General features: G+C 41.8%; 1 protein-coding gene across 8 annotated transcripts in view; it reads left to right on the top strand.

The window, feature by feature from the left end:
* mctp1a (multiple C2 domains, transmembrane 1a) overlaps nt 1-13892 on the top strand; it is a 276577-nt gene that overhangs the window by 35032 nt on the left and 227653 nt on the right. The gene's annotated exons all lie outside the window — the stretch shown is intronic.

Genomic DNA, 13892 nt, shown 5'->3' with positions numbered 1-13892 from the left:
GGTGGTGCTTTTAGATTATTAAAAACATATTTTTAACACATTGGGAATTTCGACCAAATATTACCCACATTTTCACATTGAAACGACATGGTGTGCCCAGTGCGTTCCTTCTTTACTGGTTGGAGATGCATAAAAATGGTATCCATGAGTTTATCTGACTCTGGGGAAGTACTGTAGAAACAGGGCTTTATTGCCACAATCCCTTTAAAACAGACTTGATTTTTATGATTTTAGTTGTGATTAAAAGACTGAGCCTGTACATTTGAGTTGGTTTGATTCTGTATGTCAATTGATTTATTGCAGAATACAAATAATTCTTTACGCAACACTTGTGCTCTCCCTTTTTATTTACGGTGTTAGTGCTAACTGACTGTTATAAACCTTTTCATCTCACTGTAATACACATCATTCACTCAGACATAATTCATACACCTGGGTATAACTGTGGGTAAATATATGGGGATAGAAGATGGGTCAATGAAGGTCGGCAGACAGTGGCCTTTAAATGAGTAAAAGCTGCAACATTTTCATATTATTTTGTCCCCTAAACACCTGTCCACCATACCCCTATTCATACAAGCTCAGGGGTCAAGAGGTCAACACAAAGCTCATTACTATTCATGTCTCTGTATCAGATGTGGTCGTGTTGCTGTGGTCATGTTGCTGTGGGCGTGTGTTGCTGTGGGCGTGTGTTGCTGTGGGCGTGTGTTGCTGTGGGCGTGTGTTGCTGTGGGCGTGTGTGTGTGTGTGTGTCAGCTTGGAGAGGTTTGGGATGCTATTGTTTCATTGTATTCTACTACCGTTAGCTATCCTCCGGGTTTCATTTGATGCCTCGTGATCAGACATGTTTACTCTTTCCCTCATCTCCTCTCCTCTCCATCCTGTGTGGTTGAGCCAGAAGAATGAATGAGCCCTCGGAAACCCTCTCCTCCCAGCGGCAATAACAGTGTGTGTGTGTGTGTGTGTGTGATGGATACGTGTGTGTGCAGTACCATGTGACTCAGGCGTATAAAATAACCATGGCTTAAATTACAGAGTAAAATGCAATTGGAATTGTATCTTTTGACTGCAGGGGTTGTGTCTGTTTCAATTCATTGTCTCCCATCTCAAAATACTGTATGTTCCTGCTTTTTAGTCCAGTTGGTTTGTAACCCACACCTGTATTATGGTAATGGTCTACTCTGTATGTACTGTGTGCATCAATGCATAGAGAAGATCAATATAGCGAGTCATTGTGTAGCCTTGTGCTGTTTATTTGCTAGTACAGCAGTGTTGGTGGCCAGTCCATATGTCTGTTTATCAGTGTTTACATGTAGGGCTTTTCCATTTAGGTCAGCAGTCTCTGAGTGTTACGTCTAATTCCTCATCTTGGACAGCATCCCAAACTGTACAGTGACTTCAGTGATACAATAATTAGTATGCCCCTGACTGTCGCTTCTTGTGGTATTTTAGTCTGCGTATTGAGTGTGTGTGTGTGTGTGCGCGTTCGTTTGTGCGCAGGCACTAACACTGACATTCAGGACAAAGATGCACATACACTCCAAAATGCATGCATGTACGCATGTACACTATTTTTCATATTTTGGCTCAACATCACTAGTAGTTCCTTTCATGTGCTGGAAATGCAATATGTCTGATAAAATAGCAATGTCACACATTTGCATCAGTGACAGTCAAGTCTAACGGGTGGGAAAAAAAACACCCACTGAGTTATCAATTTGCACCTCCTGAGAGAGTGATTCTAACCTCAAGGGACGTTTGAGGGACATTGGATCCTCTTCTTCCCTCGTGGCAAGTGTTGAAGTCCACTTCACACCCAGAGAAAGTACATTTTCTGGTGTGGTGATGGACTGTACCACTGTAGGCCAGCTGTGCTATGCTGGATACATCTGGAGGAGAAGCTGTCAGAACCTGTTGGTGAGAACTAAATTAAATCCAATGTTTCAAATTCCAAACTCAACCTTCTCTGCGAGAAAAAATAAACAAGTACAGCACTAAAAGGTCCCGAACAATCATTCTGGTTCCCATGTAAAATAGCCTTTTTGAGTGACTAAAATATCAACCATAATATTTGTTTGGGATAGAAAACCCAACATTTTAGAAAAATACTTTCTCTCTCATGGCTAACTATCTGGAAGTTTGAAAAGACAGGCTGAGTGGGCAGGGAGCTTATATTCATGAGCTCGTCTTGTCTGACAGCTCTTTGAAACACCTTTGTCAAGAAACTTGGATGCAGTGTTGCAGTAAAATCCTCTCAAGCAAACACAAAACAACTCACACAACATTGAAATTGCGTCAGTGATGTCCATTTCTTTTATACATCTCCCGTTTGACATGTCTCTTGTGGTTCGGTTCACAGCAGCACTGACAGATGTGTTGACAAAACAGCTACGTCAGGGTTTTGAACAACCCTTTCCCCCATTATGTTCTAAGCTGGCTGAAGACCCAGCTAGCCAGTAACTATCTAACACAGATGATAGTGGAGACTTTAGGTATCTTTGCCATAGATTCATATTTTAAACTTTTAATTCCATTTGCTGACATTCATACATTCAAATTGTCGCACCAGTAGAGTAGCTATCTAGCTATATAAACTTCACAAACACACATTCTCCGATGTTGGCTACAAGGCTGTACTTATTTAAATTCGTTAAGAGAATATCATGTTAGCATTGGTGTAAAATGAGAGTTAGGGTGATGTCACCCTATCCCCTTAATAATCCCACCTCTTGAATCCAAGTGTTTGAAATGAGGGAGGGGACCAGATTCCAAGAACACAGGATGAGATGTTACTATCCTTTGTGCAAGCACTTCCAAGAGTTAATGAACAGTGAGCGTGGTGAAATTTGGGGAGCGCATCGTCAGTAGTGTACCTTTGGTTCCTAGGGTGTTTCGGCCTTTCACACTATACACCCTCCTCAAAGGCGGCCAGCGACAGGGTGATCAATCCTACGCTTGCGTCCCATTCCCAATTAGTCATAGGAGTTGCCTTGTTGTTGATAGCAAACATCCCATGGGACTATGCATGGCAGGGGCGTCCTCCTCCCTGAGTCAATCATTGTTGACCGCATACCTCCTGGCCCTCTCACTTCGGGGCCCAGCTGGGGTCTTTCCTCTTCATCCAGAGCCACTGACTGCTGCCTTCTGCCGCCTCTGATACAGCTTTGATTGCCGAACGCTGGCCCACAAAACCTCTGCAGCCCACCTCCACTGGTCGGACTTCTGTGTTCCAGCCATGATGCCGTGCTTCGGCAGCTAGATCAGCATAGCGCAGATGTTTTCGCTCATAAGCCTCATCTACTGAGTTTTCCCAGGGTACTGTGAGCTCAATGATGAAGACCTTATTGAGTGAACGGGACCAGAGCACCATGTCAGGTCTTAGGGTGGTGGTTGCGATCTCCGGAGGAAACACAAGTTGCCGGCCAATGTCAGCTAGCATTTTCCAGTCGCGGGCCAAGCGCAGCTGGTCTCGCTCTAATGGTGTAGAGCCTTGTGAAAAAACGTTATCAATGAGGAAGCAACAGTCATTTTTCATACTCAGGTCGGGTTTCATCCAAATATCATCCAATTTCGTGAAAAACACGATTTTGACTGTTCGTGAACTTTTAGGTTTTATTGGACGCACTTTCCTACAAATGAGCATCTAAAATAGGCCCGAGCATTTCACTGATCTGGTGTCACACCTTTAAAACAGAGTATGGGAAGTGTCAGAGACGTGTGTATAGGTGGCAGGGAAGTCAGGCGCAGGAGAGTCAAACGGAGTGTAAAATGGAGCCTTTTAATAAATGTCCAAGTAACATGCTCCATAACAATAATAAGAAAAAATGAATATAAACAAATTTGGGTACGAAGACCTATACAAATAAACACTACACTGACAATAAATAAACCGTGAATAACCGACACAGTACGGTGTGGTGAAACAAACACAGACACAGAAACAATCACCCACAAAGTACCCACAGAATATGGCTGCCTAAATATGGTTCCCAATCAGAGACAACGATAGACAGCTGCCTCTAATTGAGAACCAATCTAGGCAACCATAGACATACAATATACCTAGAAAGGAGACAGCCCCATAAACATACAAAACCCCTAGACAAGAGCAAAAACACATGCATCACCCATGTCACACCCTGACATAACCGAAAATAACAAGGAAAACAAAGAATACTAAGGTCAGGGTGTGACAGGAAGAGATGCTCACCATAATTCAGAGTAGATAAGAAGTGTCATATAAAATGTAATCAGGATTAAATAGATGGCAGCATTACCTGTCGGAAAGAACCCATTCCTCTGGGAAAAGGAAGTTAAGAAATAGTTTCACTGTTCTCCAGTAGGTGTTCACAGACAGGGTTCTAAATCAAACTGACACACGCCACTGACTGACAGGCCTATTAGCCTTCCGTTCACTCTAGATTATTGGAGGGCCAAAAAAGCCGATACCGATTTAATCGGACGATTTTTTTAAATTTTATCTGTAATAATGACAATTACAACAATACTGAATGAACACTTATTTTAACTTACTTATTTACTTGAGGCTAAAATCAATTTAGCCTCAAGTAAATAATGAAACATGTTCAATTTCGTTTAAATAATGCAAAAACAAAGTGTTGGAGAAGAAAGTAAAAGTGCAATATGTGCCATGTAAAAAAAGCTAACGTTTAAGTTCCTTGCTCAGAACATGAGAACATATGAAAGTTGGTGGTTCCTTTTAACAAGAGACTTCAATATTCCAAGGTAAGAGGTTTTAGATTGTATTTATAGGACTATTTCTCTCTATACCATTTGTATTTCATATACCTTTGACTATTGGATGTTCTTATAGGCACTATAGTATTGCCAGTGTAACAGTACAGCTTCCTTCCCTCTCCTCGCCCCTACCTGGGCTCGAACCAGGAACACATTAACAACAGCCACCCTCGAAGCAGCGTTACCCATAGCTCCACAAAAGCCGCGGCCCTTGCAGCACAAGGGGAATAACTACTCCAAGTGTCAGAGCGAGTGATGTTAGAAACGCTGTTAGCGCACACCCAGCTAACTAGCTAGCCATTTCACATTGGTTACACCAGCCATTAGGCTGATAGGCTTGAAGTCATAAACAGCACTGTGCTTGCGAAGAGCTGCTGGCAAAACACACTAAAGTGCTGTTTGAATGAACGATTACGAGCCTGCTGCTGCTCAGTCAGACTGCTCTATCAAATCAGACTTAATTGTAACACAATAACACACAGAAATACGAGCCTCTGATCATTAATATGGTCGAATGCGGAAACTATCATTTCGAAAAACAAAATGTTTATTATTTCAGTGAAATACGGAACCGTTCAGTATTTTATCTAACGGGTGGCATCCCTAAGTCTAAATATTCTTGTTACATTGCACAACCTTCAATGTTATGTCATAATTACGTAAAATTCTGGCAAATTAGTTCGTTATTAGCCAGGCAGCCCAAACTGTTGCATATACCCTGACTCTGCGTGCAATGAACGCAAGAGAAATGACACCATTTCACCTGGTATATATTGCCTGCTAACCTGGATTAGTAGTTATAACTAGTGATTATGATTGATTGTTTTTTATAAGATAAGTTTAATGCTAGCTAGCAACTTACCTTGGCTTTTACTGCATTCGCGTAACAGGCAGGCTCCTCGTGAGACATGTGGTTAGAGCGTTGGACAAGTTAACTGTAAGGTTGCAAGATTGGATCCCCTGAGCTGACAAGGTGAAAATCTATCGTTCTGCCCCTGAACAAGGCAGTTAACCCACCGTTCCTAGGCCATCATTGAAAATAAGAATGTGTTCTTAACTGACTTGCCTAGTTAAATAAAGGTATACATTTTTTTTTTTTTACGGAAATGGGCGCCCAAAAACACAGATTTCCGATTGTTATGAAATCAGCCCTAATTAATTGGCCATTCCGATTAATCGGTCAACCTCTAGTTCACACTGCAGGGAGAGACGCCATGCATCTACCTGCCTACACACACACATACACGCTGATGTGTCATCAGCAGATGAACAAGGATAAACAGGGTGGTCAAAGCTGATGATGCTATGTAAAGCAGAGGTACAGTGGGGCAAAAAGGTATTTAGTCAGCCACCAATTGTGCAAGTTCTCCCACTTAAAAGATGAGAGAGGCCTGTAATTTTCATCATAGGTACACTTCAACTATGACAGACAAAATGAGAAAACATTTTTTTTATGAATTTATTTGCAAATTATGGTGGAAAATAACTATTTGGTCAATAACAAAAGTTTATCTCAATTCTTTGTTATATACCCTTTGTTGGCAATGACAGAGGTCAAACGTTTTCTGTAAGTCTTCACAAGGTTTTCACACACTGTTGCTGGTATTTTGGCCCATTCCTTCTTGAGCAGTGATGTTTTGGGGCTGTTGCTGGGCAACACGGACTTTCAACTCCCTCCAAAGATTTTCTATGGGGTTGAGATCTGGAGACTGGCTAGGCCACTCCAGGACCTTGAAATGCTTCTTACGAAGCCACTCCTTCGTTGCCCGGGCGGTGTGTTTGGGATCATTGTCATGCTGAAAGACCCAGCCACGTTTCATCTTCAATGCCCTTGCTGATGGAAGGGGGTTTTCACTCAAAATCTCACGATACATGGCCCCATTCATTCTTTCCTTTACACGGATCAGTCGTCCTGGTCTCTTTGCAGAAAAACAGCCCCAAAGCATGATGTTTCCACCCCCATGCTTCACAGTAGGTATGGTGTTCTTTGGATGCAACTCAGCATTCTTTGTCCTCCAAACACGACGAGTTGAGTTTTTACCAAAAAGTTATATTTTGGTTTCATCTGACCATATGACATTCTCCCAATCTTCTTCTGGATCATCCAAATGCTCTCTAGCAAACTTCAGACGGGCCTGGACATGTACTGGCTTAAGCAGGGGGACACGTCTGGCACTGCAGGATTTGAGTCCCTGGCGGCGTTTTGTGTTACTGATGGTAGGATTTGTTACTTTGGCCCCAGCTCTCTGCAGGTCGTTCACTAGGTCCCCCTATGTGGTTCTGGGATTTTTGCTCACCGTTCTTGTGATCATTTTGACCCCACGGGGTGAGATCTTGCGTGGAGCCCCAGATCGAGGGAGATTATCAGTGGTCTTGTATGTCTTCCATTTCCTAATAATTGCTCCCACGGTTGATTTCTTCAATCCAAGCTGCTTACCTATTGCAGATTCAGTCTTCCCAGCCTGGTGCATGTCTACAATTTTGTTTCTGGTGTCCTTTGACAGCTCTTTGGTCTTGGCCATAGTGGAGTTTGGAGTGTGACTGTTTGAGGTTGTGGACAGGTGTCTTTTATACTGATAACAAGTTCAAACAGGTGCCATTAATACAGGTAACGAGTGGAGTACAGAGGAGCCTCTTAAAGAAGAAGTTACAGGTCTGCGAGAGCCAGAAATCTTGCTTGTTTGTAGGTGACCAAATACTTATTTTCCACCATAATTTGCAAATAAATTCATAAAAACTGTATGTAAAGCAGCACCTTTCCTATTATAAGGAACAGTGGAAAATGACGAGAAACACACAACAGCAGGTGGCTTCTATTTGTCTGGCTTCATTGTGACAGGCCATAGTTAGTGAATAGGCAAATATTTTGTAAACACTGTCATAGTCCTCTCAAACACAAGTGACTACATATAAATTCTGGTGATATTAAGGTCCCTCAACTGTAGGACATGGCTGACCTACAGAAAATCTCACACCCCAAAGGTTGCTGGGAGAATGGGTAGTATTTATTATCACTGAGGCTCACTCTTCCCTACATCATGCCAGCTGTAGCTGTGACATCTCCCATATGACCTTGTGTTAGTCCACTGTTGACCTCTGTCTGGGTGGAGATCAGGGCCCTTATCCACAAAGCATCTGAGTAGAAAATTGGCCTTGTTGAGAATAGAGACATTTTCCTCCTACTCTTATGGGTAAAAATAAAAGCCACGCATGAAACCTCTTTAGTCATAAGAGTCCCACCTAGTCGACAGATGTTCTATATGTACAAAATTATGTGGCTACCCCTTCAAGAGTGGATTTGGCTATTTCAGCCACAGCCGTTGCTGACAGGTGTATAAATTTGAGCACACTCCCATGCAATCTCCATAGACAAATACTGGCAGTAGAATGGCCTTACTGAAGAGCTCAGTGACTTTAAATGTGGCACAGTCATAGGATGCCACCTTTCCAACAAGTCAGATCGTCAAATTTTTGCCCTTGCTATAGCTGCCCCAGTCAACTGTAAATGCTGTTATTGTGGTGTGGAAAGGTCTAGGAGCAACATCGACTCAGCCTGGAAGTGGTAGGCCACACAACTCACAGAACGGGGCCACAGAGTGCTGAAGCGCGTAGCACGTAAAAATTGTCTGTCTTCGGTTGCAACCCTCACTACCCAGTTCCAAACTTTTAGGAGTTGATTTTATTCCTGGCTCATAGTTTATATTGAAACCGTTGAAAGAAATTAGCAATAATGACTGTATGAAATAAATTATTCAAATACTGAGCTACAGTATATTGTATGCAAAAATGACTATGTCAACCTACAAAATTGTTGGATGCATTTGCAGTTAGTTTTGGATGTGTTACAGATTATTTTGTGCCCAATAGAAATGAATGGAAAATTGTGTATTTTGGAGTAACTTTTATTGTAAATAAGAATAGAATATGTTTCTACACACTTCTATATTAATGTGGATACTACCACGATTACGGATAAACCTGAATGAATCGTGAATAATGATGAGTGAGAAAGTTACAGAGGGTCAAAGATCATGTCCCCAAGACACATTAACCTCTCCGCCATCCAGGTACTCTATACCAGACTGTGTCAGAGGAAGGCCCTAAAAAAATGTTAAGACTCCAGCCAGCCAAGTCATAGATAGAATAGTCTATCTGCTTCCACACTCTGGAACCAACAGGATCCTGAATACCTTCTACCCCCAAGACATAAGATGGCTAAATAGTTAGTGCAGGTTGCTATTTAGTTAACTATCTGCATTGACCCTGTTTGCACTAACTTGTTTGACTCATCACATACGCTGCTGCTACTGTTTATGATCTATGCTGTCGCCTAGTCACTTTATTCCTAGTTACATGTTCATATCTACCTCAATTTTGTACCCCTGCACATCGACTCGGTACTGGTACCCCATGTATACACCACATTTTGTTATGTTACAGCCTTACTCTAAAATTTATGAAATTGTTTTTTTTCTTCATCAATCTACACACAATACCTCATAATGACAAAGCAAAAACTGGTTTATCAAATTTAAAAAAAAAATAATATCACATTTACATAAGTATTCAGACCATTTAGTCAGTACTTTCTTGAAGCACTTTTGGCAGCGAATACAGCCTCAAGTCTTCTTGGTTATGATGTTATAAGCTTGGTACACCTGTATTTCAGGAGTTTCTCCCATACGTCACCGCAGATCCTCTCAAGCACTTGCCCGGTTGGAGGGTGAGCGTCGCTATTTTCAGGTCTCTCCAGAGACTTTTGATCGGGTTGGGACACTCAAAAACATTCAGAGGCTTGTCCTGAAGCCACTGCTGCATTGTCTTGGCTGTGTGCTTAGGGTTGTTGTCCTGTTGGAAGGTGAACCTTCAGCCCATTCTGAGGTCCTGAGTGCTCTGTAGCAGGTTTTCATCAAGGATCTCTTTGTACTTTGCTCTGTTCGTCTTTCCCTCGACTAGTTTGCCAGTCCCTGCCCCTGAAAACTCTCCCGAAAGCATGATGCTGCCACCACCATGCTTCACTGTAGGGATGATGCAAGGTTTCCTCCAAATATGACGCTTGGCATTCAGGCCGAAGAGTTCAATCATGGTTTCATCAGACCAGATAATCTTGTTTCTGATAGTCTTAGAGTCTTTAGTTGCCATTTGGCAAACTCCAACTGGGCTGTGCATTTTAATGAGGCGTGGCTTCTGTCTGGCCACTCTACCATAAAGGCCTGATTGGTGGAGTGATGCAGAGATCGTTGTCCTTCTGGAAGATTCTCCCATCTCCACAGAGGAACTCTGGAGCTCTTCTCCCCCGATTGCTCAGTTTGGCCGGGTGGCCAGCTCTAGGAAGAGTCTTGGTGGTTCCAAACTTCTTCCATTTAAGAATGAATAAGGCCACTGTGTTCTTGGGGACCAATAAAATGCAAATTAATTACTTAAAAGTCATATAATGTGATTTTCTGGATTTTTGTTTTAGATTCCGTCTCTCACAGTTGAAGTGTACCATTGATAAAAATTACAGACCTCTACATGTTTTGTAAGTAGGAAAACCTGCAAAATGTGTGTGAAATACTTGTTCTCCCCTCTGTATATAGTGTATTTCTGTTTTTCTGTTTAATTTATTTACTAACATCTCTGAAACCCTGTTTAATTTAACAAGTACATGTATTTTCTGCCCAGGTCTGATGGAGATGAGTGTGTGAGACTGAACTGCTGAGATATTTTACTTCACCACACACCACCCCCCATCTACAATCACATCATACACATTGCAAACACTTGCACACACACACACACGCACACACACACACACACACACACACATACACACGCACGCACACACGCACGCACGCACGCACGCACTGTATTTGTTTATCTACTGCTGGCACATATAGTGTCACTGGCCTACAGTACACACAATAGCCAATAATATCAAAGTATAATATTTTACAAATGAATAAAATATGAAACTCTGAAATGTTTAGAATCAATAGGTATTCAACCCCTTTGTTATGGCAAGCCTAAATAAGTTCAGGAGTACTGACTATCTCATCTCTGTACCTCACATATACAATTATCTGTCAGGTCTTCAGTCAAGCACAGATTCAACCACAAAGACCAGGGAGGTTTTCCAATGCCTCGCAAAGAACAGCACCGATTGGTAGATGGGTAAAAAATAGAATTTGAATGTCCATTTTAGCATGGTGCAGTTATTAATTGCACTTTGGATGGTGTTGCAATACACCCAGTCACTACAACGATACAGGCATCCTTCCTAACTAAGTTGCTGGAGAGGAAGGAAACTGCTCGGGGATTTCACCATGAGGCCAATGGTGACTTAAAAACATGGCTGTGATAGGAGATAACTGAGGACAATAGCATTGTAGTTACTCAACAATGCTAACCTAAATGACAGAGTGAAAAGAAGGAAGCTTGTACAGAAAAAAAAACATTTCCTAAAAAATGCATCCTGTTTACAATAAGGCACTAAGTAAAACTACAAAAAAGTGGACAAATAAATGTACTTTATGTCCTGAATACAAAGTGCTATATTTGGAGCAAACACACACATCTCTAAATACCACTCTTCAGATTTACAAGTATAGTGGTGGATGCATCATGTTATGAGTATGCTTGTCATCGGCAAGGACTAGGGAGAATTTTGAGAATAAAAATAAATGGAATAGAGCTAAGCATAGGCAAAATCCTAGAGGAAAACTTGGTTCAGTATGCTTTCCAACAGACACTGGGAGACAAATTCACCTTTCAGCAGTACAACAACTTAAAACACAAGGCCAAATACAGTATACACTGGAGTTGCTTATGAAGATGACGTTGAATGTTCCTGAGTGGCCTGGTTGCAGTTTTGACTTAAATCATCTTGAAAATCTATGGCAAGACTTGAAAATGGCTCACTAGCAATGTTCAACAACCAATTTGACAGAGCTTGAAGATTTTTTTAATGAAAAATGTGCAAATATTGTACAATCCGGGTGTGCATTATGTTGTATTGTGTGTAAATGGGTGAAAAAGTATATCAATTAAATCCATTTTGAATTCAATTTTTAACGCAATGAAATGTGGAATAAGTCAACAGGTAAGAATAGTTTCGGGAAGGCACTGTATTCAATGATGGCAAGTTGCCGTGCAGTGAATTGACTCCCTCCTCACCCAGATCCATATAACACCCCTCCCTTTTTATCCTTCTGTCCTCTGCCAAGTCACTCTCTCAATGTGTTCGAAAGGCATTAGGGCTCCGACTCAGACGACCCCCCCCCCACACACACACACACACGAACAGTTCCAGCAATTGTGTCTTGTATCCATGGTCCTGGAATTATGGGTGTTCTCTCCACTCAAGCTAAATATATTTCAATCTAGTTTCTAGTTTATTGGAAAGAGAGAGAATAAATATAGGAGAGAGAGAGAAATAACGTTTTCTTCTGTAATTCAAAGCGCCCTCTAGTGGCCTCAAAGCTTCATGTTATTGATGTTTTTCCTAATTTCCAAATTAATCAACAACAACAACAACAAAAAGATCTGGTGTTTCTACAGTATGTCAAACGGTTTTGGTATATTTCAATCTTCTGCGACGTATATGAAGTGCAATACATTTCAACTTTATATCTGACATGGCACAGGTGCATTCTTTTTTTAAGCCCATAACCATGTGTATGAGGTGGATAATTCGGTTTCAAAGTAGATTTGTTTAGGAGAAACACAAGAAACACACTGTGTGACCCTGATTTAGCCCACTGCAGTAAAATATGAACAAATAGTGTGCTTGTTCTTAAGAACACTCTATAAACCACGGGCTATAAACCACGGGTTCCCTCATGATAAAGATTCAAAAGCCTTTCTACCCTTTTATCTTAAGAGGTGGTGTAAACAGTGCTGCTATCAGCAACGCTAAGCAAGGGATTAGTGCTTTGAATGAATATCATTTTAAAAACACAGTCATCGAGGATGTTTGCCTGGTCCTTGCTTTCACAGTCTGCGGCTCCATTTTTCTACCTTTTACTATGTTTGTCTTTTTTGAAGTAATAAAATACGTGGACACACACTGTGGGTGGCGTGATAGAGGGATAGAGTGGAGAGAGATGGAGGGATACATTTCACCCAGGCTTTGTGGAAAGGTTGTGCAAGCACAAACAGCGAGTTTATGTAACTCTGTTCCACAGATAGTGTTCTGCCTCAGTGCAGACTCTGACTCTGAGCTGGAAAAGGCAGCAGCAGGGTTCAGCTGTGTGTGTGTGTGTGTGTGTGTGTGTGTGTGTGTGTGTGTGTGTGTGTGTGTGTGTGTGTGTGTGTGTGTGTGTGTGTGTGTGTGTGTGTGTGTGTGTGTGTGTGTGTGTGTGTGTGTGTGTGTGTGTGTGTGTGTGTGTGTGTGTGTGTGTGTGTGTGTGTGTAGTCCTCACAAGGATAGTGAAACAATGAAAAGTCAGACAAGTGGGGACATGTTGCCAATTCCCCACAAGAAAAAAGCTTTTTTAGGCTTAGGGGTTAGGTTTAGTGTTAGGGTTACAATTAGGTTTAGGTTCAGGGTTGTGGGGTTAGGGCTAGGTTAAGTATTAGAGGTTAGGTTTAGTGTTAGGGGTTAGGTTTAGGTTCAGGGTTGTGGGGTTAGGGTTAGATTATGGGTTAGGATAAGTGTTAGGGGTTAGAGTTAGAGTTTTGAATCGTAATCAATTGTTTGGTCCCCATAAGGATAGTAAAACAAGTGTGTGTGTGTGTGTGTGTGTGTGTGTGTGTGTGTGTGTGTGTGTGTGTGTGTGTGTGTGTGTGTGTGTGTGTGTGTGTGTGTGTGTGTGTGTGTGTGTGTGTGTGTGTGTGTGTGTGTGTGTGTGTGTGTGTGTGTGTGTGTGTGTGTGTGTGTGTGTGTGTGTGGCTGCTATCATATTCTGCCGTTTTAATTGTACCTTTGTATGAGGACAGCTCTTTTGATCTGTTATGTAGCCCCATCATTATGGGAGACCGTCAGTAGGGTGTGCTGTATAAATGTGGCATCATCGTCACACCTGCTTTCCTCACGGTTTCACCTGCAAATAGACGTCTCACCAAAATAATACCAAATACCAAACTCATTCAGTTCTTATCCTCTAAAACCTCATTTCACTTTCTGCCCTTGTTTACTTCACACGTTTCATTTC

This window comes from Oncorhynchus gorbuscha, linkage group LG05, assembly GCF_021184085.1.
Source record: "Oncorhynchus gorbuscha isolate QuinsamMale2020 ecotype Even-year linkage group LG05, OgorEven_v1.0, whole genome shotgun sequence".
NCBI classification, from domain to species: Eukaryota; Metazoa; Chordata; class Actinopteri; order Salmoniformes; family Salmonidae; genus Oncorhynchus; species Oncorhynchus gorbuscha.
This window is presented reverse-complemented; position numbering and strand designations above follow the sequence as displayed.